The sequence below is a fragment of the Homarus americanus genome, unplaced genomic scaffold (genome assembly GCF_018991925.1).
Source record: "Homarus americanus isolate GMGI-L3 unplaced genomic scaffold, GMGI_Hamer_2.0 scaffold53377, whole genome shotgun sequence".
NCBI lineage: Eukaryota > Metazoa > Arthropoda > Malacostraca > Decapoda > Nephropidae > Homarus > Homarus americanus.
This window is the reverse complement of record NW_024719124.1, coordinates 486,733-514,463: the sequence shown is the minus strand read 5'-3', so window position 1 is coordinate 514,463 and position 27,731 is coordinate 486,733. Positions and strand designations below refer to the sequence as shown.

The 27,731-nt window shown below is 38.1% G+C and overlaps 1 pseudogene; it reads left to right on the top strand.

Annotated features, from left to right (window-relative positions):
- The first annotated feature begins 6,257 nt into the window (after positions 1-6,257).
- LOC121859943 lies at positions 6,258-26,057 on the top strand (annotated as a pseudogene).
- Positions 26,058-27,731: the final 1,674 nt, after the last annotated feature.

Sequence of the window (27,731 nt, the reverse complement as noted above, 5' to 3'; positions counted from 1 at the left end):
GAAATTGTGACCTAAATTATTTTAAATTCAAACAAGCATGATTAAATATTAGTGATAAGTGATTGGTGGAGTCAGTCAAGTCACAATTGATATTGACAGGTGGCTGAGGCAAGAACACTGGTGATGAAGAATACTGTACACACACACACACACACACACACACACATGTACACACTGACACTCACACATGCATTTACACATATACATGCACATACAATACACTAATTTTCAGGTGTGTGTGTGTGTGTGTGTATTCCATTATACTGTACACTAGTAAAAGAAACATTGATCATGATAAAATATATATTGCATGGCTGGTCTTGTCTTATGTCACACTAAAACATAACAACCCAGTAGAGAACTTGCCCCAGTAATGTCTGACTCCAGTGTACTGTAGTGCTATAGTATTACATCACATGAAGATTAGCCCTTAGATTATTTCTCCTAAGATTAACCTAATGCAGACCTAACCTAAAGTAACATCGAGACCAAACCTAACCTAACCTAATGTAAACTAACACATCCTAAACTATCTAACTCAACGTAACCTAACCTTACTTAATCTTCCCCACCCTACCCCTTTTCCCCAAGTAACCATTAGGGTGTTAAATCATCACATAATATAAGTCATGGGGTGGGTGGGTGGGTTGCTAATCTTCAGTCGATCCACATTATGTAGTTGTGATATGAGAGACATAAATCATTAAAAGATTATAAATACTGTACAGGATATCACACACGCCAAGTCTTGTATCCAGCGGCGTCTTGACCTTCTCTTACTATCCTGGCCAGGATCTAGGTGATAGCTTCTACCAGTCTTCTTTTAGAGGAGATGGTAACTCCACCTGCCTCTGTCAATGTGAGTGTTAAGAAAGTAGTCGCTTCTATGACTGCTTTTTTATTGTTGTTGTTGTTATTGTCCTGTTTTATCGTTGTTTTATGTGTTTTATTTTTGATGGGGTAATTTTATTATTATTATTACAGTAGGGTCGGGATATCATGATAGGGTCCAACGATGTTCGCTATACAGTATACTAAATCGTGATATATAATTACTTGTAATGAAGGGAAAATAGGGTTAAGTTCTGGGTGCCAAAAAGGTGACTAAACATAACAAGTCCATTTTCTTACTAACTAAAGCACCAATGAACACTTGACTCGGGAACAACAGGCTGTTTCAATATCGGTATCAAGGAACACCAGACTCGGCAGCTGACGCACCATCCTGGGAACACCAGACTCGCAGCAGATGCCACACTGCCACCTCACTTGACAATCCCACACCTACAAAAATGAACACCAAAAATATTAGTTACAATATTAATCTTTTCCCTTAACCTTTCCATTATCTTCACTTCACTTTCACATCACTAGCAACCCATTTACACCGCTTTTAGAAATTGAATTCACCAGACTTGACAGCTGACGCGCCATCCTGAGAACAACAGATGACACACTGCCACCCTCACTTAACAATCATAAATGAACAAACCAAAAATATTAACAGTAGTAAATCTTTTCCATAAACCTTCCATTATCTTCACTTCACTTTTCATGTCACTAGCAACACATTTACACCCACCTTTATAAGTCTAATCTGCAGCAGAGTCGGTTGCTTTCTCGCTCACTCACTCAGAAAGACTGAGCAGGTGAGTGTGAATGCTTGAGTGAGCAGCCACGGTTGTGCCTCTGGTAAGCAAATAATGCATTTGTTTTCGAAGGTACATCTGAAATATTTCCTGCCCGATTTCCTCGGAAATGAAAAATTTATCGCTATACAGTACTGTATACAGGAAATTTCTACTGATTATGATAAAAATCTTTATATAAAGTCATGATATATCCCAAACCTACTTTATTTTATTATTATTATTTATTTATTTAAATTTTTATGAGTAATATTTTAAAGGTAATTAGTACAGAGTGGAGTCCGTGTTATATAGAATTATCACCATAGAAATCTGAATTATGTATAGGAGGATTTTTGTACTGTAGATACTATACCTGTACTGTACTGTACTGTTTACTATAACGCACATGGAAATAGTCCATTAAAGTACTGTACTGTACTGTACTTGGACCATCCAGCTGCTGCCATTAAATATTTCTCTTGACTATATTTATCCAAGACAATAATAATATAAATCTATGACACTAGGTGTAGGAAGTGCATGTTATCAGAGACTTTGTTTGGCTATAGTGAATATAACATGGATTCAATATTGCAGAATGTATAACTAACATTTCTATGGAGCCCTGGGTATACAACTTTATAACTGTTTATTTCATTTATATAGTATGTCCTCAAATACCTTTATGAACATACTGCACATATTTCACAGTGTTAACAGTTCTTGAAGGTGTATGAGTGTTCAGAAATTAGAACCAAATCAAGGGAATATATCTTACCAGGTAAACATTTCTGTCTGGAAGATTAATGATGACTGTGATGTAGCAATGATTACCTCAAGGGATGAACAGAACCAAGAAGTAGTCTTTAAAAGAAGAGACTAATTATAGGATTTTCCTGTGTATATTTTTGTCTCTATCTCTTTATGTGGCAAATCCATCATGTGGTCTCCAGTTACTGATGGTGTGCATTGGGTATAAATCTTAAGAATTACTGTACTGTATTGTAATTATCTGTAGTGTATCAATTTAGTTCAAAACTGGTATAAATTTTGACATATATGGGTATACAGGTATTCCAGTTCACACTAGTGATGGCAGCTTGGTACAGTCTCTCTCCATAACCTTCCTTACTTCCTGTCATTCACTCCTGGAGAAATATTTGATATTCTTGTACATTCCAGTGGTCCTCCTGAGGGAAGAGGAACAGTGTGTTTTAATTTATCTTTCGCTTGAGATCTTGATAAGATTTATAATCTGGGTGAGTGGTTAAGAACATCCTCCTGCCTGAATCAGTTCTATATTTTCAAGGGAGAAATTAATTTATCAAGAGATAACATTTTATAGCTGAACCTGTAACTAAGCAACTTAAGACAGTACTGTACAATACAGTCTTTACTAATTTTACAAATTGAAATCAGTTAGATTTTGATAGTAGTACAGTAGTTTGTTAGGCATGTCTCCTTGTTACAGTCATAGCTATTAAAAGGAGGACTTTACTAAAAGCAACAGTCACCATTAAAGGTTGTCACCACCTGTCAGCTGGGTGGCTATCGTGAAGTCAGAGATCAGTCCATTCAGTGCTATTTGAGGATCACTAGGAGAGATGGTATCTAAGTCACTTACTGATGGGCTTGTCTTTAAACTGGATTTGAAGAGTATTTCATCAATGACTCATCAACAGTACTGTGTGTGAGGCAGCTAGATTAAAGAGAGGATGGTGGCATGGGTAAACACCAGTTACTAGTGCTCACAGTCTGCTCACCTTACTGGGATGTTAACCTCTTATAATACACTGAGTCAATCTGGCTGATGTAAATAGCTGTTGACACTCATGTGGTCTAAGACTTTGTACATAATTTTTTTTTTTTATAATAGGAATTAGCCCACCCGGTACAGGTCACTGACCCACATCACAGCGGGGTTATGTAATAATAATTCATAGTAAATAAAATTTTTAATAAAATTACAAATTTGAAAATAAATTAATAATAGACTGTAATAATAATAATAATTATAATAACAATAATAATAATAAAAGAAATAAAAAAAAGATCAAAAGAAAACATATATGTATGTTGTGTTGTCAATAGTAAGAGAAAAAAATTGAGACCCTGCAATTGTGTGTAAATGAGGCAGAAAGTCAGATCAGTAACCTGGAACTTGGTCACAATTGTGATGCCATATGGTAGCAGGGTCTACCATTAGACAATACTTTATGCTTCCAATATCTTGCCAGGCGGTAGTACAGACCTCCCAGTTTGGTAGCTGCCTACTATCTTTGGTGAGTTATCAAAGATATAACATGAAGCCCTGACTCTGTGGATGGCTTAAAGGTTATCCCATCAAAAAGGACCAATTATGATGGAACACATCTCATTTGAGCAGTACCAACTCATCCTTCACAAAGTCCCCATTAGAAGCCAGGAACCTAAGGACTGATGTAGACTGGTTACAAAAGTTTACAACATGGTAGTCAAGCACAGTATGACCAGCTAAAAGATTTACAGACAAACTTACTCATATACAAGCAAGGAGACCTTATGATGAATGGTATAATTCAGCTTGAAGGTTGGACTTGCCTCCCGGAAGGCTTGTACAATATTCTGTAAAGAATCCATCTAGAACCACTAAGAACTAGCTATTGGGCATTTTATGAAGCAGAGAATACACACCTTTAAAATTCTGGCTATACAATATATAATCCAATAGAAAACTACAGTAAACATAAAAGTTTTCCTCTTCCTCATTTCCTGCCAAAATCAGAAAGAACTTTGAAGAAGTTGATATAACTCTGAAAGTGTAGAAAGTAGTTCCTGCCACACTATAATAGGGCTATTAATGTCGACCAACTTCTGTGCACTATCATATGTTTTAGAAGCTCTAGGAGGAGCCATAAACACAACACTACATCCACGTGTTCTCTGATATAATGGAAACAACTTGAAATCCTCCTCTGAGTGTGGACAAGCTGCAGCTGATCAAAAATCTCATCTGGCAGAGGTTAGGAATCACACTCTTCATTGTTCTCAGGAGAATTTACCATCACTCTTATCCAGGGTCGTTTCTAACCACCTTAGAGCACCTTTGTTGCCCCATCCCTCTCTCTAGATGACAGCACGGGTCGTGTTAGAGGACGGATGTTTTCTAATGAGTAAATTCCTTATAAGGGCAGGAACACATACAGTACTTTCTCCAATTGGTCCTCTTACTGAGAGGATCTCTAGAACCTCACTCTGACCTGAGTAAACTGGGGTTGGTCAACATCCTGCCAGATACTCTCCCTTCTAGTCTCAAGAGGAGGATCTGAACAAATACTGTATGTCCTTGATAAGGGAAAAATATCTTAACATTCTTTTATTGTTATTATTATTATTATTATTATTATTATTATTATTATTATTATTATGCTATACTCGATTATGACTATTTTATCATTACTACCCGCTAACGGAGATATTACTGTATTTTCTTCACTATTTGTTTCCGTGACAGTCCAAATAACAGTTCTCCTAATTTTATTGTTTTTTGAAAACTGTGTTGTACAACAGTTATTCCCAGGACTCAGTACAATGTCGTATTTTTAATGACACCGAGAGAGCTAACGCCGGTTATTCCTGCATCTTAAAACGCCTATAATAAACGCTTTTAATCCTCAGGCAGGCTAAGAATGGGTAAGATGCTTAATTCTGTTGATCAGGTTGTTATAAAACATTTCACTTATGATATATTTAGCATTATAAACTGCCAGGGTAGTTATACCTCTCTCTCACTTAACATGGTATTTTTTAAACTGGCAGCACCCTGGTCCCTTAGGTGCTGGATATGAAAGAGTTAACTGCACTGTGATTGTTGTTGTTACATAAAGTCCCACATGAAAAGTGTAGCCCCTATAGATACAGAAATGGCTTGTGCAGCTCATATAGAATCCTTGGCATTAAGACTTAAATTCAGTTTTCAATATATGATAAAAGGAACCCAAGAAGAGAATACGGGAACCTGAAGAGTGCCAGCCAGGCCAGGGAGAGGTGGGAAGGCTGGGCAACACTCCTGTGGTCACCAGCTAGGTATACTGTACCGCCTTTTTCCAAATAAATTAAGTACTTTGCTGTACACTATACTCACCCCATTTGGCAGAGGACTTGAACATTTATTACGCCACAAAAGGATCCCTCAAAGATGAAGCACTGTGTGGCCCTTAGACCAACAGAAAATCTGCCTTTCAAAAAAAAATTGAAATAATCTATAAGAAGAAATTGACCTCACAAGTGCTCCTACAACAAAACCCCATCTCTGAACAGTGAGCGTGTAGCCCCTACAGTGTTCTAATAGTGTTTTCCACTTATCAGAATGCCTTCAAGAGGATGGAAGATGAATGTTCAGTTGGAATAATTTAGAAGGTTTATCCTCCTCTTCAAGTATTTTGGTATTCCACCTCCTTGAACCTTCCATCCTATAGTAACACCTGTGGAAAGGAGATGGCCAAGAGCTGTAACCACAGAACAGCCCTGTCTATGCCAATTAACCTGGTGATAAAGACATGTGCCTATTTATTTCAGTATGTAGTATTTTTAGTGTTGGATTTAATGACTATACTTCTCATTTGTTTTCAGGGCTTGAAAGATAAAATGGTGAAGTTTGCGGAGGCTGAAAAGCCGGCCGGGGGGTGAGGGTAGCGACCGGAGGTACACGCCTGTTGTGATGGTCTAGAGAGCTAAGATGAGTCGGGCCATGTGGGAGTCCCTTAAGGCCCACATTATCAGAGACCGCAAGAGAAAAGGAAGGTTGGTTCATGAAACACTGTAATTACTTTGTTTGCTTATAGTATTATGTCACTTCCTTCATTTTCTTGAGCTACGACTTTCCTCCCTGAAGTTTTTTATTTCTTGTATTATCCCCACACTAAGTGGATAGATGGATTCATTGAAAAGCAGCTACTTGTATTGTAATTTATCTCTCACTAAACCTAAACATCAGATTTATATGTCAGCCACAGTTGATGTTGGGTCGAGTTCTTGTATACATTGTGATTTTAAGAGAAACAACTTCAAGTGAATCCATACCTCTTCTGAGGAACCCATAAGTTCCTAGGACATAATTCAGGAATATTTTTATGATAAAAGACAAAAATAAGTTGATGCATTGTATCTATAATTGTTGAAATCTTGTCTCCATTATCTTAGTCATGGAACGTGAGCCAAGTACCTCCCAATGTCCACTGCTTGTTTCATCAACATTTAAATACTTCAAAACATTTAATTTCACTTCAAGAGAGATCTTATAATCAGAATTGAATAAACTCAGTAGGAGAGATCTTGTGATTAAGTTGCAGCTGAGTATCAATAACCTTGTACAGTAGATCCTAATTATCTCACAATAGTGGGACCAAGAATTACTGTGAAATAGTGATTTGTGATATATTAGTATGTTCTATATTTCTGTGTGGAATATATTAGACAGGATTGGCACCCTTAAATTCCTTTTAAGACATTTCACCTGACCCGACCTAACCCGACCCAACCCACCAACCCAACTCACCACACCTCACATTGTTAGCAGACATTGAGACTACCACTTACCTCAGGAACTGAAACAAAAAAATCACTTGAATATATTCTTCAAATATTTAATGCTATTCCAAGAAATAAAACATTAAAAACATATTTAATGGTCTTCCTGGTTCCTATACTATACCAATACAAAATTATTATGCAGTTCATAACAGAGAAAAGATTAACTGCCCTAGCAGGTAGCCAGCCAATCACTGGTAAGAGGGTAAATGAGGAGTATTTGTACTCATCACTTAGTTTTAGTTTCTTCTTGAATATTTAATCTAAAAACACTATTTTAAACTCACTTGGAGAAATTGGCATGGTGGAGATGGTGATCTTCTGGTTCTGGACATGGGTCATCTCACCATATCCAGGAGTCATATGTGAGAGTGGTTGTGCTTCCATCTAGTTAAATGTGGAGGAAATTTTTCTTGTTGTGTTACCTGACACAGTGCTTGTTGTACCTCTGACTTCTTGGTGGTTGGAGAGGTATAAGAAGCACTTGAAGGATTTTAGATATTTTGAGGTATTGATGAGAACTGGCTAGCCTTGGGTGAGAAGTTGAACTGCACAATAATGAAAAATGGGAGTAATTCAGGAGATTAAAAATAAAACAAGAAAGTATTGAACCACAGAATAATGAAGATCTACTGTGTGACTACTTGAATGACCACAAAATTGAAAATGCCAGAATGACTGTGACAAAACCATATACAGTTGTTGTTAGTAGCTGATGATTTTGCCTTCTACTACAAGTCTTGGAGTAAAAAAGAGAGAGATTTATCACCAGAGCAAGAAGCGGATGCAGAGGAGGAGCGACCACGAAGGAACGTGAGAACCGAAGAAGCAACACGCCATGACCCTGGAAGAGACGAGGGAGAAGCTCTCAGATGGAGCAGGACCTTAATGATCTGAAGAATCAAAAGCATCAACTCTTTCAAGACTTAAAGGTTGTTCTTAATGAGGACGCCACACCTAAAACGTGCCCAGCAGCAAAGTTATCTCAAGGAAAGGTAGGTGTTCTTGTTTTGTTTTTTATCTGTGCAGTACATTAGTAAAGCTTAATATGATTTGTTAGTCTCTTAGTCCATTTATAACTTGTGTGAGCGAAAGGAAGAATGAGTTGAAGGAGTGTAAGAATATTTTTATATCATGGTCAAAGGAAGAGAGAATTTCTATTATCATTTTAATATCTCCTGTTCAACAAGTTAGAAGTGGGTTCTGCCAGTTCCTTTCTCCTGTCTTGACCTTAGTTGTGTGTCCAGAGTGTGTATAAAACTCAGAAATTGTTACAAATATCTACAAAACTCTTTGTATATAATGTACCAGTAACTGATTAATAATTTTTTGTTAGTTGGGTGCTTTAGAATGGGAAATAGATGACTGTGTTCTCTTCGTCATTTACAAGAAACTAATTCCTATCGGTTTGTTATTGACATCCCCAGTGAACTGATGGCTGTCCATTTGACCATCATGGCACAATCCCACTGGGCAGTCATCCACAGATGCTCTTCCAGTCAAACCTGATTCCGGCCGAGGGTCTCTACCCATCCATGGGTACAAAGTTCCCAGCCCAGCCACAGCCACTTGTCCCTCAGGTAAGTGTATTGCTCAACATGGAAGCAGAAGATGACTACACTTGAGGGAGGTGTCAGCTAACTCAATCTGTTGGCCTCCTCAAAGTTCTGACCTTGGTGTTTTGACCTCAGAAATATAATAGCTTTAGGGCTTGTCATGGGATGATATAGGACAATTATGAACATTGTAGGTCTTACTGGTCCATTTGTATTGCCAACATAGAGTTAGACTGTTGGCACTGACTGACTACCCTACTCACACAGTCTACTTGGAATGAGTATTAAAAGAGGAGGTGGTGAGGATAAAGTTTCACGAGAAGAAGCTTATAGAAAAGTGTGTGAGACTACTGTATACAGAAGTGAATAAAAGAAATAAAATGTTGAAGATGAGAAGAAAGTTTTTATATTTTCATTTAATTTTATGGACTTTTTTTCAGATTTCTGAAACAAGCTCATAGTGTATGGAGAAAACTGTTTGATTGTCACTTTTTTCCCAATGCAAATTAATATATGAAAGCTACTGACCTAAAAAGTACCACATAGAATATTGATATTTTTTCAAAATTCCTCCCAGGGTTCTCTGAAGAGGACACGCACACCATCACCACAGCCACCACCTCAGACAGGCTACCAACAGATTCCATACAACTTTAAGAATTTGCAAGGACATCCACCACCCAGCGTATCGGTCACACTTCCCACCACCAGTGAGTCGTGTTCTGGTTATTGTAGACTTGATACAGTACCTGATTCCCTTCCACCCACCCCATCCCATGCCTTCCATCCCATGTGCTTTTGTTTTTATTTGTATTTGTTGAAGCTTTTTTTCTCCATAGCAGCATCTTAGTTATTTATGAAGACAAGGTGAAGGGCAGGGTTCTTTTCCTTAACGATATTCATTTATTCACTGGAGGTGTATGTGGTGCTATCCCAGTCTGTCATGTGTGTATGAAATATTTCCCCATTAATAACTCCAGGAAAGGTTTACTGGGTTAGTGGACAACAATAATAATCAGAATTCTACAAACAGCACAGCACATGTTTCCCACTTATGGCTATACCTCTTTTGTTTTTTCATTGAATATTTAGCCAGATGGAATATTGCCCCTTCAGTGATTGTCAAGTTATTTATTTATTTATTTATTTTTAATTTGGTTCATTAGTAGAGACTAATGATGTAGTACCTGTCGGGAGGGGGCTGGTGCTAATCATCAGGTGACCAATGAGGGTTAAAATGACAGATGGCCTCGCTTGTGGTCCAGCCTCGGTTTCGACTATATGACCGTAGAGTAAATTTAGATCCTATTGAGTACAGTATGCCCCCAAGTTCACGGATTTTTACTGCGGTTCTCGTTATTCTGAATGACACCCTGGATGTACCCAAGAATGTCTGTGGGTAGTTTTAAAGTTGTCTGCATTTTCGCCGTGGGACAGGGAGCCATTCGTTCTAGAGACAGTAATTTCCTTTACCTGTATTAAATATGTGTGTGTGTGTGTCACACACACAAAACACATACTGTACAAATAATTAATATAGGGCCTCTTCACAAATAATCAGAAAAGTTATTGAAATGTAATAGTCTTCCCTCAAGTCCGTGCTCTATTACGTACTTTATTAATAGAGAACGGACTTGAGGGTAGACCATCACATTTTGAATAAATTTGTGTCTGATTATTTGTGAGAGGACTTCCAATTATTATTTAATTTGTATGTGTTTTGTGTGTGTATGAGTCTACACACACATACACAATACTACAGGTAAAAGAAATAATTGTCCTAAGGATACAAGGGAATATACATTTCTTTGTACACAAGTATAAAAATGTTATTTGGGGATTTACGCATTCGCCATTTTGAGAACCTAATCCCCACAAATTTTGGGGCCCCTGTATAAATAAACCTAAGCCCTCAGTGACAAGGAAGACATTTTGAGAAAGAAGAATAAACAAAACAAAAGTAGGTACAGTATTTGGGTGTGACGAAGTAATGAGACAGAGGTTGGAATAATTGTCAGTGAGGCAGCAGAGAGGAATGTTAAGCATACAGTATATTAGTAGTGCAAGTCTGAGAATCAATAGAGTTAGTGTCAGTTACATTCAAGGAATGAACTTAAGATTGTGAGTGCATGTGAGGATGAATGATGGGTGTTGGCTGGGAATAAGGTGACTGAAGCCCAGGGTTATTTTTAGGCTCTAAATTGTGTATGTAGAGGATCTTTGAGCATCATGTACTTAAGTAGTTTGCTCAGTTTAAACCAGTCAAGCTACAAATAGACATGTACTTATGGGTGAAAATACAGGATTTCTTGCAATACTTATGGGTGAAAATTAAGGATAAGATCTCTTGCAATACTTATGAGTGAATATACAGGATCTCATATATTATGCTAAGAATGGGCTGGGAACAGAATGACAGAATTGTTGATCATATGAAACTGAAACTGTCCAACTCTTGATGGGTGAAACATTAGCTGCCCAGAGGAGGATAGATGGAGGATGGATTGCTTAGAGAGTAAGTGACAATGTACCTAACAGCAAGCTAGTGGCCACCCAGTACTGTACTGTAGTGGTAGGCTCTTAAGAGGGGAAAAATAAAATGTGGGTGGAGTAGGGAAGATCAAGGTAGGGTTGAAGGATGGACTTACAGGAAGTAGTGGAGTACAGTATGTGAATAACTGGAGAACAAAGAACATTGCATCAAGAGTGAATGGACTAAGAGAGAGAGCATGTGGTACAGTAGTTCTGGTAAAAGGCCTGAAACACTGATTGAAAATATAGATATTTTTTTTTTAATGTGAAATGCGCATAAAAAATACAATTAGAATAAAAAACGTGATATTGATTTGAGGTTAGAGAATAAAAATTTGAGAGAGATTAAATGAGGGGAGAAATGAACACTCAAAACTTTTACTTCCTGTCAGGTTGAAATTGTTTAGAAGATATCACTGTTCAGAAGCTTATGTTAGTGCTTTTAATCTCTTCACTACAGGGACCTCCTTGTTTAATATTGTATTAGGTTAATGCCAGATGATTTTATTCAGCTCTGAGGGAACCCCATACACAAGGAGCTAGAATCATGACTAATACTCATGTTAGTATTAGAGGTGCATGACTAATTTATTCTGCTTTTAATTAATTAATAATCAGGAGCAGGGATTTACACTTTACTTATTTAATATACAATGGATATACAGTATAGACAAAAATGGGAAGTATATGATTCAGAGGGGGATGACAGAGGGAGAGGGGAAGAAAATTAAATTGGGTGAACTCTCTCACTTACTGATATCATGACCGGTATAAGATGATGTACGGCAGGAATATAGGTATCTCTCGCTAATATATGTTTGAGGTGCAAAAATTTGCTTATATAAATTTTCTAAATGAATGCCTCTTGTCTAACGAAAGCTTCCCCGCTTATATTAATTTGGGTTCCAAAAAAAACTCAAATCGCATGCCTCCACAAGTCTGCTGAGGCGCCTTCTATGAGAGATGGGCAGAGACGATTTTGCTCAGTGATCATAACAAACTCCCTCCCTTCCCTCCCACATATCTCCCCTAGCACTAGTCTTTCATTCCACCATTCTCCAACCCTGTGGTGAGCCCTGTCATTTGGTTTGTTTATTTGAATTCACAGCTGAGGATGGTGGTGTGCTTATCTAAGTGTTGCACTTAACATCACTAGAGACTTTTGCCAAGTTAGAATTGTCACTGTAGTCACAACCCACCCCCAACCCTCTTGCTACTAGGCCGAGCTGTAATCTGTGTTATGGTTATTATTCAACTTATAATTTAGGTAGAAAATCTTAACTTTCTTCATACTGTATTTCTTTTGTTATTCATTTATATTGCACACAATCCTTCATACAGAATATGTCTCCCCCCTAACAAAAAAAAACATAAAGGAATAAAATTTTCTTCATGTGGCAGTGAGAGTTAGCAGGTTTTGTAGGAAAGCTATGTTATGGTTATTTTTCATCTCTTATTTTGGGTAGATAAAGTTAACTTTTCCTCACTTTTTTATTTTTTTATTTATTTATTTTCATGCACAGCTGCACACACTCAGCTGGGTTGAGATGCTATGACGAGCTTTTGAGACCATGCGCAACGCTTTATGCAAATGGTGATTGTGTTAAACTTTCATTTAGCTTTTCCTTAATGTATTTAGCTGCATATTTTAATCTAGACATTATTTTATTAATTTTTTAATGTGTTGGGTAGTAAATTACAGTAGACAGGTACTATTTATCATTAGTTAGGTAGTTTTTTAATGTACATGAATCGATTTGATATTTTTGGTACAATATTGGGGTTTTGTCGCTGGGAAGTGAACCCTATTTTTCCATTTGTTCTGTTGTTTAGGGATACCTGTACTGTATAGGTATAAAACAAAATTTAATACAACAGAAAATGAAGGAAGGAAGGAAGGAGAAAGGAGGTATTGTATATTTCATGACTCATCTTTTCAAAACACACACACACACACACCTTTCTTCATGGTTTTGGTGGATGCATCATATAAATTTGAAAAGTTTCATGGACTAACCAGGAAATATTCATCCTGAGATTATATCATTAGGTTATGGAAGCATGTTTGAAGGACTGAAGCTCGTGACTGTACACAGGCTGGCTTCCTAAACAGTTAAGGGAGACTGTAGTGTAAAGAGGAGAAGTGTGTGGAGTACTGTAAGCTATGTGGATGATGACTGAAGTACTGGAAGCTATGTGGATGATGTCTGAAGTACTGGAAGCTATGGGATGATGACTGAAGTACTGGAAGCTATGTGGATGATGTCAGAGTACTGTAAGCTTGTGGATGATGTCTAGAGTACTGAAGCTATGTGGATGATAATTAACTAATGAAAGCCATATGAACTTGCAATTAACTTAAAGAAAAGAAGCAAAATTTTATGCAAATACTGGTATATCTCTTCCTTCTGCCTTAATGCTTTAATTGTTGACATTTAGAATTAATTGTCATGGATCACTTCTGTAGTCAGCATTTAAGGACAGTTAGCTCCCCAAATGTTTTTCTAGTTGGCATTTTATGATCGTATTCTCCAAATGCTTCTGTAGTTGGCATTTATTAGCTCCAACCAAATGCTTCAGTTGTTGGCATTTAAGGACACCTGGTCTAATACCTTTTAATGTATAGGGCTAAGAATTTTAATGACAACTTCCAAACATAATTTAACAGAAGGACTTGATCTGAAATATTTAGAACCTGAGAGTTTGGCAAAGTAAAGTTAGTTAGGGTTTGAGGAGAAAAAATGCAGTGAAGATGTTATTAATTTCATTGTAGGAAGAATTAGGTTTGGTTTATTGGTTTAGGGTTCTGGTTAGGGCAGCTTGACATCAGTATACAGCAATGGGTGAGATGGGGAGGAAAGGATAATTTAGCATCAACAAATTTTTTCTTCCTTTTTTATGATTTGAGATAAATTATAGAAGGGAAAAGTTATTACTATTATTCATTTTATTCCTTCGATCACGAATTTTACAGTTATTTGAAATGTAATTTATTCTGTGTCATTGTTCATTTAGAAGTAAACAGGTTGGGCGGCCAGTACTGTATGTTGAAGTACTGTGCTGTACCCCCATGTTGTTGTGGAGGTGAGTGTTCCCTATTTGCTTCAGATGTGCCATATTGTCTCTTCTTATTGTGTGCCTTACTAACACACCCTCTTGTGCAACCCTTCACTTGTACAGAGGCCGGAGGCGGAGCAGTGTGTATGCGTTGGTCAGGCACCTACTACCATGGGTCTAACCAGGCTCATGGCAGCTCCAGCCAGTACCAGGCCTCCTCCCAGGCTGTGGCCTACCTCCCGCCTGCAGCACCAACCCACACAAACCCTCCCGCCCCTCCCAACCCCCACAACCCCTCCCCGAGATGATAAACACCTACAGCCTGTTTATATGCAGAGCAGTCGAGGTGAGTGTCAGGGTCGAGGTAAGTGTAAATATGAAAGTGGATCTTGTCTATTTATGTTACTCTTGTGTATTACTAGACACAGGCATACTGCAAGTCTGTCTGTCCTCATCTTCATCCAGTCGTGGAACATAATTGGTACAGGAAACCTCTATTAAACGGACTATATGGAGAGGAAAGTCCATTATATCGAGGTTCCAGATATGTGGGAACCCCAGCCAACAGATTACTATATAGAAAGAGAAGTCTGTTATATGGAGGTTTCACTGTACTTTTCTCTCATTATTTTTGCATTCTAAATTTGCTTCTTGTGTTAGTTTTATAATTGTTAGTTTGATGTCACAGTTTAGTGTCAGGATATGTTTTCTTGTACAGGTAACTCCCGAGATGTGATACTTCACATTAATGATGGTTATAAATTAACACCATCTCTATACTGTCTACTTATCAAACAACTCACTTTAATGATATCCATCAAATAACCATTAATATCCATTGGTTGGAAAGTTTTTCTGCAGTGCAAATTATAGGTTATTTATACTCAAATTAATCGCTTTGTAAGGATTCCAGTTATGCAAATTATATTTTTCTGTCATGTCAGTGGCATTTTATAAGGAAACTATTTAACCCAATGCACCACATCACCCTCACCCTTCTCATGTCAGCCCACCTGTGTCAGCCACATCGTCAACCCACCCACTACAGCCCTCGGGTTCATTGTCAAGTAAACCGCCCTCAATGGCTCCACCACTATCATCGACCAGCATCGGACATTGTACTTATCATCAGTGGGTTGTTCTATATATAGACTGAACTGTGTTATGGTGACTGAGGTGATATTTTCTGTATATTTTAGTAATTGTGGAGTACGCCAACTCTGTTTTGACAGTGTGAGCAGTGTCGACCGCTATCATTGTTTTTGTTATTATTGTCTGCTCTGTTTAGACAAGTGCTTTTGCACTGTTTTTGTGACTATGAAGCGAGCAGTGTTACTTTGAAATGTTCGGGAAGGCAAGCATCCAAGACAACCATGTCTGAGGTGAAGCTTGACATTGTTAAGCAGCATTAGGCTGTGTGTGGGAGTCAGAGTGACGCTTCACTCCACCTACAAGAGTCCCTTTTAGACTCAGAGGGAATGCGATGATGAACAGAGTTGTTCAATATGGTGTGGTGAGTGTTATTTATTGTTTTCTACTGGCAGTAGTATTGTAGGAATTTTTGTCAGTGATACAGGTGTGTTTGGGGACTGGCTGGGAAAGTATTCCATTGAACCCCAAGTTATAATGCTCCATATTTATGATATTTCACCTAGGATGGTTTTCCAGGAATTTAACCCCATTGTATCTCGGGGTTACCTGTGAGTTAGTGGCTGTAAGACTTAGTTATTGTTTAGACTAAATGAAGCGCCACACTTGCACTTTTTCTGTCATTCTATTACATTAATTTTCTAAAAAAAAAAAAATCTGAGCGCGCCCTGTCACACGCTTAGAGAACTAGCGCACCAGTCTTTCCGCGTTCGTCAATTGTAAACAAAGAAGATGGCTTTGTGTGTCTTCCTCTTCATTTTTACTGTATCTATCATCCCTTGGGTCTCACAGGCAACGATACGATCTAATATTGTCTATCATGTGTTCTTTGGACAGGCGTCTCCACACAGGCCGAAGTTGAACATACGGCTCAATGTAAACGAATGTATCAAATGTATTTACGAATATCAACATCATTGAAAAAATGCACTTAAGCAGTTTGTTAAAAATGCGACATAATGCGAATAATTTTAAAACTAAGTATAGTTATTTTGTTATTTGATATTTATTTTATATAAATATCCTCATTGTCAAGTATAAATCTTGACTTGACCACAAAATTGGCACAAGCCAGTCAGGCGGAAATGATACGTTTTGTCTGGAGTGACACAGGCTATAAAAATTGACAATTCGTGGAAAACCGAGAAAACCGGAAAGTTGACAGAAAATTGGCATTTATTACAGTATTTAACTACTCACCCGTTGGCAGATTCTTTAGCTGATACTGTCTGGACATCCAACACCCACTCAACTCCTAATCCTAGCAGTTGCTAGGAAACCAAAAGTCGTCAGACCTTAGTTGATGTTATCCAAAGCATGAATACAATACAGACATTTACAGTGCTGGTTACCTGTCATCTGCCCTGTGTGGTGTGCTTCTGTAAACCTCTTCATGTATCTCACGGAGACTCTGTTATAGACTACAGTATTGTGGATTGAAATGCACTTCATATTCATTTAATTCCTTCTCCAGTACTTGTGTTTTGTGTAGTGAAAGGACCCGGTCACGCGGTAGGTGAGTTCCAGGCTAACCTCCTAGGGTGTACAAATTAACTGATTAAGCCACATCCCATTCCTCTGAACTGCACAAACGGCCATAACATCTTCTTATCCCATGTTTATTTTCGACAGATTAAAATTAGTGAAAGTGTGCAGTTGATTTTAGTGTTTGTACTTTCATTCACAATTAGTGGTTCAAAAGTAACTCAAAGTACAGTGGATGTGGTTGTCTTTGAGGTGGGTTTTACACATGAACCATCAGTATCTATTTTTGACGAACGACATTTTTGCTGAAGGATAAATTTGATAACGTATTTTATGATTTAAATTATTATCCTATACTGTTCACCCTGTCCATTTTTTCTAACTCAGGTGACAGTCAAATGTTTCAGAGGTTGTTGATACAGAGTTTCTAGTGCACGAGTGTTAAGTTTTGTCAGTGGCTGTAATGTATTGTGAGAATGCTGTGTATGGCCTGATAAGAGTACTCAGAGGTAGTGAGATACAGTATAAAATGATGTTCCTGTACCTGTAGTAGTTTTCCTGGTCAAGAATCGGAGTTTGTCGTCCACGGAACTTCTTATTTCTGTTTATTGTATTTTGGGAGAAAGAGAAAAAAATATATATTGTGTTCTATTATGTTTCTATTGCAAATGAGCTGTTATGGAGATATAACCTTCCAGTTACCAACAATATTAAATGTTCGATGTGGGCAGGGCATTGAAATAGAGGAAATGGGGGTAAAACAATAATATAAAAAAACACCAAACAAACCTTTGAAAAACTTACCTAACTTTTCCTAACCTATAAAAATCTCAAAACTGAAAAAAAAATTACCTTATTTCTGTTTTTGGTGTTTAGTATGTGATGGTGTTGTGTTCAAATGAGGAGTGGCCCATTATCTTGAAAGCTATTGTTAACCTTTTATAGGTTATATAAGGTTTCAAAGGGTTGTTTGGTGTTCTCAGTATTTTACCCCACATTTTCTACTTCAAAGCCCTGTCCACTTTGAGCAACCAATATTGTTGGTAATTGGGGAGGGGGGGTCATATTCCATAATGGCTAATTTTTTTCTCCCTATATAAACAGAAGTATGAAGTTTGTGGTCAACAAACCCTGAATCTTGACGCTTTTGAACCACGGTATGGAATGCTTTAATAAGTCAAGATATGAATAGTTAATTTCCAGAACACTTGTTGTACCCTAAGCAACTCGTAAACTTTTGTCTGAGGTTTGCAATAAAGTGAAGATGGTAAAAGTATATCCTGCCTGTAGTTTACCATAAAGGTAAACCAGATTATATTGTCAGGTGGCATGTAGTTGATATTCACTTTATATTTGTCATTACATAGGTGACTTTTACCACAAGACAATATACTCTATGTGGGAAATGTTCCTACCTGTAGGATAAGATGAACTCTTCATATCACTACATTTTCTAACGGGCAATATTGTAATTATTTCGAAGAAAGATGAGAAATACTCTTGTGTATAATCAGTTCATAATAATAATGCAGTAAATTGAAAGCATTCAGAATTGTGGTCAGGTGTTAAAACTGTTTTGAGTTCTCTACTTAGATCTGCTCTCAACAACTGTAGTAGTAAACCCTTAGATTATATACTGTACATGTATTAAAATCATACTTTGTGTCACTGTATCCCTCATTAATACATTGGTTCTGACAGCATATATGTTTGTGTTCTGAGAAAATTTAGTCTTAGGGCCTTTGTTGAGTGTTCGTTTATATGTCCTTAATACCTTAATGCTCTCATCGCAGCGACTTCGCGGCTACTCTTCACCAATCAATTGACCATAAAGGCAAGCCTGAGGAGTAGTTTCCTGCCACCTGGGAGGGGGGACAGGAGAAATACTTCCAGCCCACCAGAAGGTCACACTTGACTCTCCACTGGAGTGTTGCCGGTACAACAGCCACATCCGGGGTGGGTATCAAGAGGCACACAGTCTTTGAGTGTATGTTGAGTATAGTTATAGGAGGTTACTGAGTTGTGGTTAGTTCTTGTATGTCTTCCTCTTGTAGTCGCTCATTACACACCATTGATATCACTCATTCTTTTAATTTCCTGTATATTTTCTTCTTGATATTAGTATGTTTTTTATTTTTTTTTTTCTTTTTTTTTTTTCAATTCAGTAAGGTATCCACTACAGTATGGCATTTCAAATCTGATTAGGTGTTCTTGGCTGTACATGATGATATAAAGTTCTTTTATTTACCATTAAGTCAAAATATTATGTCCAAAGGGCATATTCAGGAAAACAGGTATTAGAGCATCCTCGCTAACGCCAGGGTTATGTTCCTGAAAATGCGACGTTAAGCGGATCAATAGATAAAATACGGGTTATGTTCCTGAGCCTCCTTGCCCCATGAAAAAGTTTCATATACAGTACAGTAAATCATTGCACTTTCTATAGAGAATAGTATATATAACTACAGTACTAAGTTTGTATTGGTACTACTAATGGGCGGAGGTGGTAGAGCGAGTGTGTGGTGGGTAGTGGAGCAAGGAGGAGGATGGCGGAGCGGAGGAGGAGGGTGGGAGCGGAGGAGGAGGGTGGGGAGCGGAGGAGGAGAGGGTAGCGGAGAGGAGAGGTGGTAGCGGAGGAGGAGAGGGTAGCGGCGAGGGTGGGGAGCGGAGGAGGAGAGTGGGAAGGAGGAGGGTGGGAGCGGAGGAGGAGTGGTAGCGAGGAGGGAAAGCACTTCAGCATGCAATAATGATGCGACAGAGACTGGCTTCGCCGCTTGACGCCAGATGTTCGAGGAGGGCAGCCCGAGAAGCGCCAGACAAGAGAGGGTGCTGCGCCAGAGAAAGTAATCCGTGACAACGTAAAGCGTCAGTACCGAAACAACGTTAAGCAAGGACTTACTGTACAAGTACACTTTTAAAGTACAGTACATACAGGTTACACCTCCTCCCGGTGTTGCCTTCATGTAGCCTTCTTTCATAGATTCATATTTTCAATTTGTTAGTTTTTTCCTGATTTGTTACCCTTTACCAAATATAATACATACTGTATTATGCACTCCAGACAATGTAGCAATACCGGTGTATTTCATTCACTCGGCAGTTTTACCATACCAGTAAATACTCTTATCATTTGTGTTTCTCCCAAAATACCCGTTGACTCATTCCTCTTACCTGTCATTCTGTGTTACTGTATATAGTTTAGTGCAAGAAACTACTGATTGTACAACTGTATGTGATGTCTTAGTGTAAATGGCGACTGCTCGCTCTCTTCCTCCTATTTTATAATCAAACCAGTATGTAAACTTCTTCAGCAAATTGTTTTGGTATCGATACCTAAGTCTGGACACTAATTAAGATGGTAACTGGGAGAAATGTTTGAGGGTAGACGTTCATGTACTATTCTGATTTGAAAGACAAGGTACAGGTATTGTAGTTAAGACACTGACAGTAGGTTGAAGATACCCCTGTACTTTGATAGTACTGTACAGATGTCCTCCACTTAACAAATGGGTTAGGTTCCTGGAAAACCATCCGTGAGGTGAATTTTCGTATATTGAATAACAGAGCAATGAGGAAAATGGGATTTGTTCCCACAACAAGAAAACCCCAATATTATACCTCAAAACATGACATTGCTTCACAAACAACAACAACAACAACAAAACCCTACCTAACTTATGATAAATGGTACCCAAGTACCCTGTACTGTAATTTACTACTAACACATTAAAAACATTAATAAAATAATGTCTAGATGAAAATATGTAATTAACAAAATTAAAGAAAAGTTAAATGAAATTTTAACACAAACACTATTTGCATAAGATGCTGCCTGCATGGCTTCAATGCTTGCCATAGCAATGCATCCCAGTTGGGACGCTGCCTCTGCCAACCCACGCCTGTTCCCCACTCAGTGTGCTAACTCTGCACACAAAGAAATGTTCAGTCCCTTATGCTCTTGACCTTATGATAGTTATACTTTTTTGCACATTTATGAAGGATTGTGTGTCACATAACTAAGTAAAATAAAGCGTAAGAAAATTAAGTTTATCTACCCAAAATTATGAGCTGAATATTAAACATAACATAGCTTACAGCTCGCCTGCTAGCAAGAGGGTTAGATACAATAACAGTGACAAGTCTAACTTGGCAACAATGTCATTAGTAATATTATGTAACTTTTAGATAAGTGCACCACCATCCTCAGCTGTGAATTCAAACAAACTGACTGACTGACAGGAATGATTACCTTAGGGAGGGCAGTCAGGGCTCACCACAAGGGTTGGAGAATGGTGGAACAAAAGACTCGGCTGGGGGAGTGAGTTTGTTTTGATGACTGGGCCAAATATATTTCTGTCTCTCTCCAAGATGGCCGCCTCCGCTGACTCCCGGGACGGCAATTTGAGTTTTTAAATTGGGAACTCAAATAAGCGAATTAGATCTCGAACTCTCAAAGTGAGGGACACCCGTAGTTTGACATTAATGGTAGGGTGAAGATACTATGATAATTTTATTCCAATATTAAATCACAGGTACGTTGTATCTTAACAGGGTGTTACTGTCACCTCAATTCAAGAGACTTACAGGATAGGTTCACCAGGTAGAGTTGTAGTGTTGATCACTTATCATGGTTAGTGCAGAGGCCAGTGAAGTGTCAAAGGTCAAGGAAGGTATAAGGGAGACATGTATTATGACTGAATTATTATACGGTGTCCATGAATTTGTCAAGTACAGTAAAGCCGCTATGTTCTTTCTGTAATACTTTTGTGATTATTCAGCTTTAAAATGAGTTGGATAATTTATGGACGCTACTGTATACATGGCTTATCTTCATCCCCCTCCCTAGTGTAGGATGGACAAAGAGGAACAGAAATCTCAAAGGAGTCAGTGGTAGGTGAGGGTGATGCAAGACGAGTATAGTTGGTGACAGGAAAGGGGTGAAACGAGCCGTAACAATCCAACTGCATTCCTTATAATCTTCAATTATTTTGCAAACAAGGAATTTTTGCTCACAGTGATCACAACACCTTATTAATTCCTTATACATATTAAGTTGAATTGTCAGAGCATATAGTTCTATTTTAGTTAATATTTCTGTGGTCAGTTATATTATTGGTCACATACACAAAGTTTTATCTTGCTGGTCAGCCTAATGTCCACACTCCTCTCATTTACCTACAATTTTTAATTTATTTAACTCATTATGTCACCATTTATCACAACTATTTGGGCAGTTTGTTTATTCTTTTTTGTGTGACCTTCATTGCCTAGTGTCAGTGCAGGAGAAATTGAGTACAGTGGCCGGAGAAAACCTACCACGCCTGGTAGCCTAACAACCGCTAAACACCCTTCTCTCATCCGACCCAGGCCAGGATTGAGCCCAAGACAGGTAGTGAGAACGTATCGCCAACACCCTCCAATTTGATATATTTACTTAGGCAGCTAAATTACTGTATGTATTGTAAGTTACCATTGTTGTTGGCTGAAGGCTGTAAGTGTTGGTGTAGGTAATATCAAGTGTTTCAGTAAGACTGTTGGTTCTGTCTGTCTGCTCTGCTTAGAAGAAAAGAAACTTTAAATACTGATGGATAGACATTGTTGATAAATGCAGAAAGATAGATATTGTTGATAGATAGACAGATTTTGATGATAGATAAATAGATACAGTATTGGTGATAGATGGATTGATAAATACACTATAGATAGATAGATAGATATTGGTGATGAACAGACAAATAAGTAGACATATTGGTGAAATCCAACTGCTTTTGTGTATATCAAATATTATTGGTGTTTCACATTCACTCTGAAGCTTTTAATATATATTTATACTAAACAATGTGAAAACCTGTGTGTTTAAGAATAAAATTTTGAGTTTCATGCACGTTAATGTAAATATGAACCGCTTTGTCTAGGGTGGTAAGAGTGGAAGCATCACCTCTGGGTTTCTCCCTCCCAGCAGCCGCCTGTTGTGAGCCCGGAGCCCACGTGAGTAAGCCTGAAGCTCAGCGGTTAGTGTCTCTTCTTTCTGTTGTGTTGTTCAACTGATACTAATGCACGAGACTGATATTCTTTTTCAGTACAGAATTTCTCCCTGGTACTGTACGCAGATATTCATGAGGATGTTACAGAACTTGTACAGGTATTTAGTGTTAACCCAGATCCAGTATTCAACTTGCTTGCCATTATTAGCTGCATGTACTTAAAAATTTATGAAAAGGCTGTGTTACTGTATGTTCACTGATGATTCTGGTGATATAGGAATTATATATGTTGTTTCTTCATGGAGTCAGTCCTTCAACAGCCCTACTCTAGTATATTATTTATGTAGAGTCCCTGTACTGTATATTTTACTTACAGTTCTTCAAATTTTATATAGAGTATTTGATGTTCTTTTGGATGATCTTTGTTTTCTTCTCGAGTATATTTATGTTGTGTTCTCATTGTGAGGGAAGTGAGGCAGGACAGAGAAGCCTCCACTTGGGCCTTGTCTAAACCTGCCTCCCAAACCTGTACTGCTGTTGTTGTCCTATAGTGCCACAACTCATACTGTTCTCTTCCATATTTCTGAATTTGTCTTCTTGTCTTCATTCTCAAGCCCAGTTACCATACCTCTGTAGGACAGCAGCCCTCATCAGTGGAAGTTACTGGGAGCTGTATGGACAGTGGCCATAAACAGTGGAAGTTAGCTGTAGATATGGCAGCCATCATCAGTGGAAGTTAGCTGTAGGATGGTGGCCATCATTAGTGGAAGTTAGCTGTAGGAGCTGCAGCCATCATCAGTAAAGTTAGCTGTAGGATGGCAGCCATCATCAGTGTAATTTTCTGGTAACTATGGGGACAATGGCTATCATCAGTGAAAGTTTCTGTATCTGTGGATGGTGGCCATCATCAGTGGAACATATTTCATTTGAATGGGATTCTTCTATACCTTACTCATATTAAACACACTTACCTTATTGTGTTTTAAGGCAATACTGCTCCCTCTTGTCTGTTTCATTAGTTATCTGTCAGTAATTATCTCTAGGTTATAGAGTACAGGGTGTCCTCAAATTATCTGACTTATTAACTTTAGAAATACAGTATTACACGTGATCATTTATGGACACCTTTTAGTGCTTCAGTAAAGAACCTAATCTATTTCTCTCAGTTTGTTCATGTGTTGTTTTTGTGTACAGTACTGTGTGGTGCTATAATGTTGATGATGGTATCTCTTGCCTGGTGACAGCATTGTGCTCATCAGTAATTGTAATTATTGCGAATTGATGTCATTACTACTGGCTTCTGATATCAGTCCTGTTTGTAGGAGTTGTCCTGTGAGTTGGCTTTATTTTGAGAGGATCTTAACCATAAAGTAGGTGACTTCCCCTTGTGTCACCTCCCAATGCCAAGTCTGTGTGACTGTTCACTTTTTTAAACCAATTCACGGCCATTTCTCCAGATATAGAACATAGTTACTGTACTGTATATACCTATTGCTCTTATGTGCTGTACCTTCACTATGATGTTATGGCTTGTGTTTTGTTCCTATTCATATAAACTTCACAGTGAACCCTCTGTCAAACCAAGACATTATTTGTAGAGGGAAACCCATTTTTCGGGATCATCATTGCTGTGTGGCATTTTCACATTATAGTATAGGTTAGGTTAGTTAAGGTACATGGTTGGCAGTGATGTAGTGAAAACAAGACCATTTGTTGCAATTTTCACCTTTTTGCATCAACCGAACCTTAGTGAATCCCTTCCCTCCCTCCTCCCCCTAGTTAGATTTTTTTTTAAGGTGGTAGAGGGTACCATTCTTCAGGTGATCCATAAAGTTTAAAGTTGCAAATGATCCTGTTCTCGGTCACAACTCCAACATCACTGATAGTCGAGATCAGAAGTGTAAAGTATAGTACTACTGTATTGTCTTAGGGTGATGTACTGGATAGCCATTTTGTTTATCGCTTTTCAAGCTTCTGATATTTAAAAATTTTCATTCAGTTTGTCATACTTTTATTTTGTTTTCACATATACCAGCCTTTCCTCTACTATGGTGCTGAGTGGTTGGTCAGGTGCTGGATGTCTTTTAGCATACATTGGCTAGTGGGTCAACTAACTCACATGATAGGATGCCATTCCACCCAGGGTTCGTTTCAATATCAGCAATTAAACTTCATAGTGCACTCATTAACTGCCGAAAGTATAAAGAATAGCTAAAGGTCATGTATAGGTCATGCATTGTGGAAAATTAATATTTTTCTTTCTTAAATGAGGAAGTCATAACAAATCAGGCAAGCATGCGCGGATTGACCTGACAAGGAGAGTAACTGCATTAATCCCTTAATTTATGGTCCTGACTGAACAAGACAGCACCTGTCAGCCACATACTTCAGTCCTTGATACCTGGATTAAATAAAATTCAAATAATTATATAAATACCATGTAACCATTGCAAGACCAAGTGACTCCAGCAACCCTATGAGCTCTATGCAACCCCATTTGGGGTCACTGGGCCCTGTGTTTGGGAACCACCAATGTAGGCCATAGATGAGTGTTTCTGAATACATACTTGTACTGTACTGTTTATGCTCCATAAGCCAAATATGTACTCATAAACAAATTCAAACTAATGTATATTGTTTGCATGCACACAATGCAGTCAAACAGTTGAGAAAAGTATGCTCAAGGATATTAATACAATTCATTTAGAAATGAGAAACTTTTCTAGTACATAATAGAGTAGAACTGGTTTCCCTTCTGCTACATTAACCTTACACACACACACACACACACACACACACTGTAGTACAGTGAGACCATAACTGAATGCACTTGCCTGTGATGGAACAAGCAGTAGTTAGAAAAGCATCCTGGCAAGAGGTGGGATAACAAACCAGATGCCGACTGCTAGAATCGTAACTGCACCTGTCTGGCTATCCTGCATCATAGCAGTAAAGGCTTGTAGTAATGTTGAAAACAGCATACTAAGCAAGTATTATATACCCACTCATATCTTATATTCTTTCTTTTCAGTCTTACAATAACCAGCCAACAAGTTACTCTCGTTACAGCTACTGAACGTCCTCGTGCGGCCTAAGTTGAACATTTCTTTTGAGGCGGCATGAGTTGTAAGTCGTGAGAATATTGAACCATTCTAATTCAGATAATTTTGGTGGTTATGAAAAGAGTTAACAACTGTTATTCATGTAAAACTTTCTTTGAGTAAAGTATAAGAGATGCTGAAAGTCAGGAGCATCATGAGAACAGTTTGTAACATAGATCCCAATTTCTATGATGTCTCATTATTATTCTGTGGTGCTCACACAGATGAAGATGCTGAACGATGTGTGTGCACACAGCATACGTCTTTGTGATCACCATAAATGACTTTTAACCAAACTTAGGTATGTACAGTCTAAAACAACTATCTGGGCATACTTTGTGAAACAATATGAGACCATGGACGATAAATTTTGGTATATGAGGGCTGTCACTAGTCAAGTTTGGAGCATGTCGACCCCACCTGCCCAGATAGTTGTTTTTAGCTACTGTACATATTATGTATATATAGTAACAAGATCTCAGATGAGTTCCATCATCAGTATTTGTGTCATTAGTGTTTAGTTACTCTAGAGTTATGGCCACTAGGACTTTGCTGCAGTGTGTTGAGGGATTTGATAATTTTCACTGATGAACATGTAAGTACCTGGATATTATATCAGTAGTTTTGTATTTGTGGGAATTTATTTGCCATTAATAGTTTTAACATGTAGTAGTGGGTGGAGAGGTAAGGTGAGATGGTAGGGAAAGCTTGTCATAATTGTACAGATTGTGCATGAGGTGGTTATTTGCATCAGAATAAAATTGTTTTTGCAGATTTAAATATCTATAAACCTTTTATTTACTCAAGAGAACTAGAATTTGTCAGAAAAAAACAGGAAATTATTGTCGAAGAAAACATTTTTCATAGAAAATGGGACAGTGGGTCACTGCTGACTCCTGTCTCTCCCTGTGGATTATCATCATCTTTGACTGCTGGCTGTGGTTTTGGGTAAAGAACTTGTCCAATGTGGTTTGTCATTGACAGGGCACTTTCAGCGTACAGCTCTTATATCCCCTCATGGTATTCTCCAATTCTCTTGTAAACTTGAGGCTGCATTCACATCTGGTTCATGGGTCTCAAAGGTTGCATCACGTGTTGCAGTTGACCAATACCTTTGGGCAAAACCTTTGTGTCATTTCACGGGATGTAGATACAACTTCTGTACAGGTGTCCTGTTCTTCAGCAGCAGCTTGCTCCTCTTCCATTAATATTAGATCCTCATTGGACAGATCCTCTGTGTGACTAACAGCTCATCTAAACAAATCTGATCTACTCTTGAACCCTGCACCATTTGCCAGAGTCACAATTTCCTGCTGCACCTGATCCACGGTCTGTCCCAGAAAACCTTGGAAACATTCTGGCAGATGTTCTTCCACACCATTCATAGTTCTACATTTGACCTTATCAAATGACTCCTCAATGTTATTTACAACATTCATATGTTAAACTTCTATAAAAATCTTGGACTGATTGCTGATCCTCACCATCAATTGCAGCTATAAGTTGTCTTAAGTCAAGATAAATAGTATGCCTTATATTTGGCAATCACACCTTGATCCATAGGCTGTAGTAAGAAAGTCGTGTTCTTGGGCAGGTATTCAACCCTGGTATTAGGTCAAAAGTCATTAAAGGTGGCTGGGAGCATTATCAATTAGTAACAAGACTTCG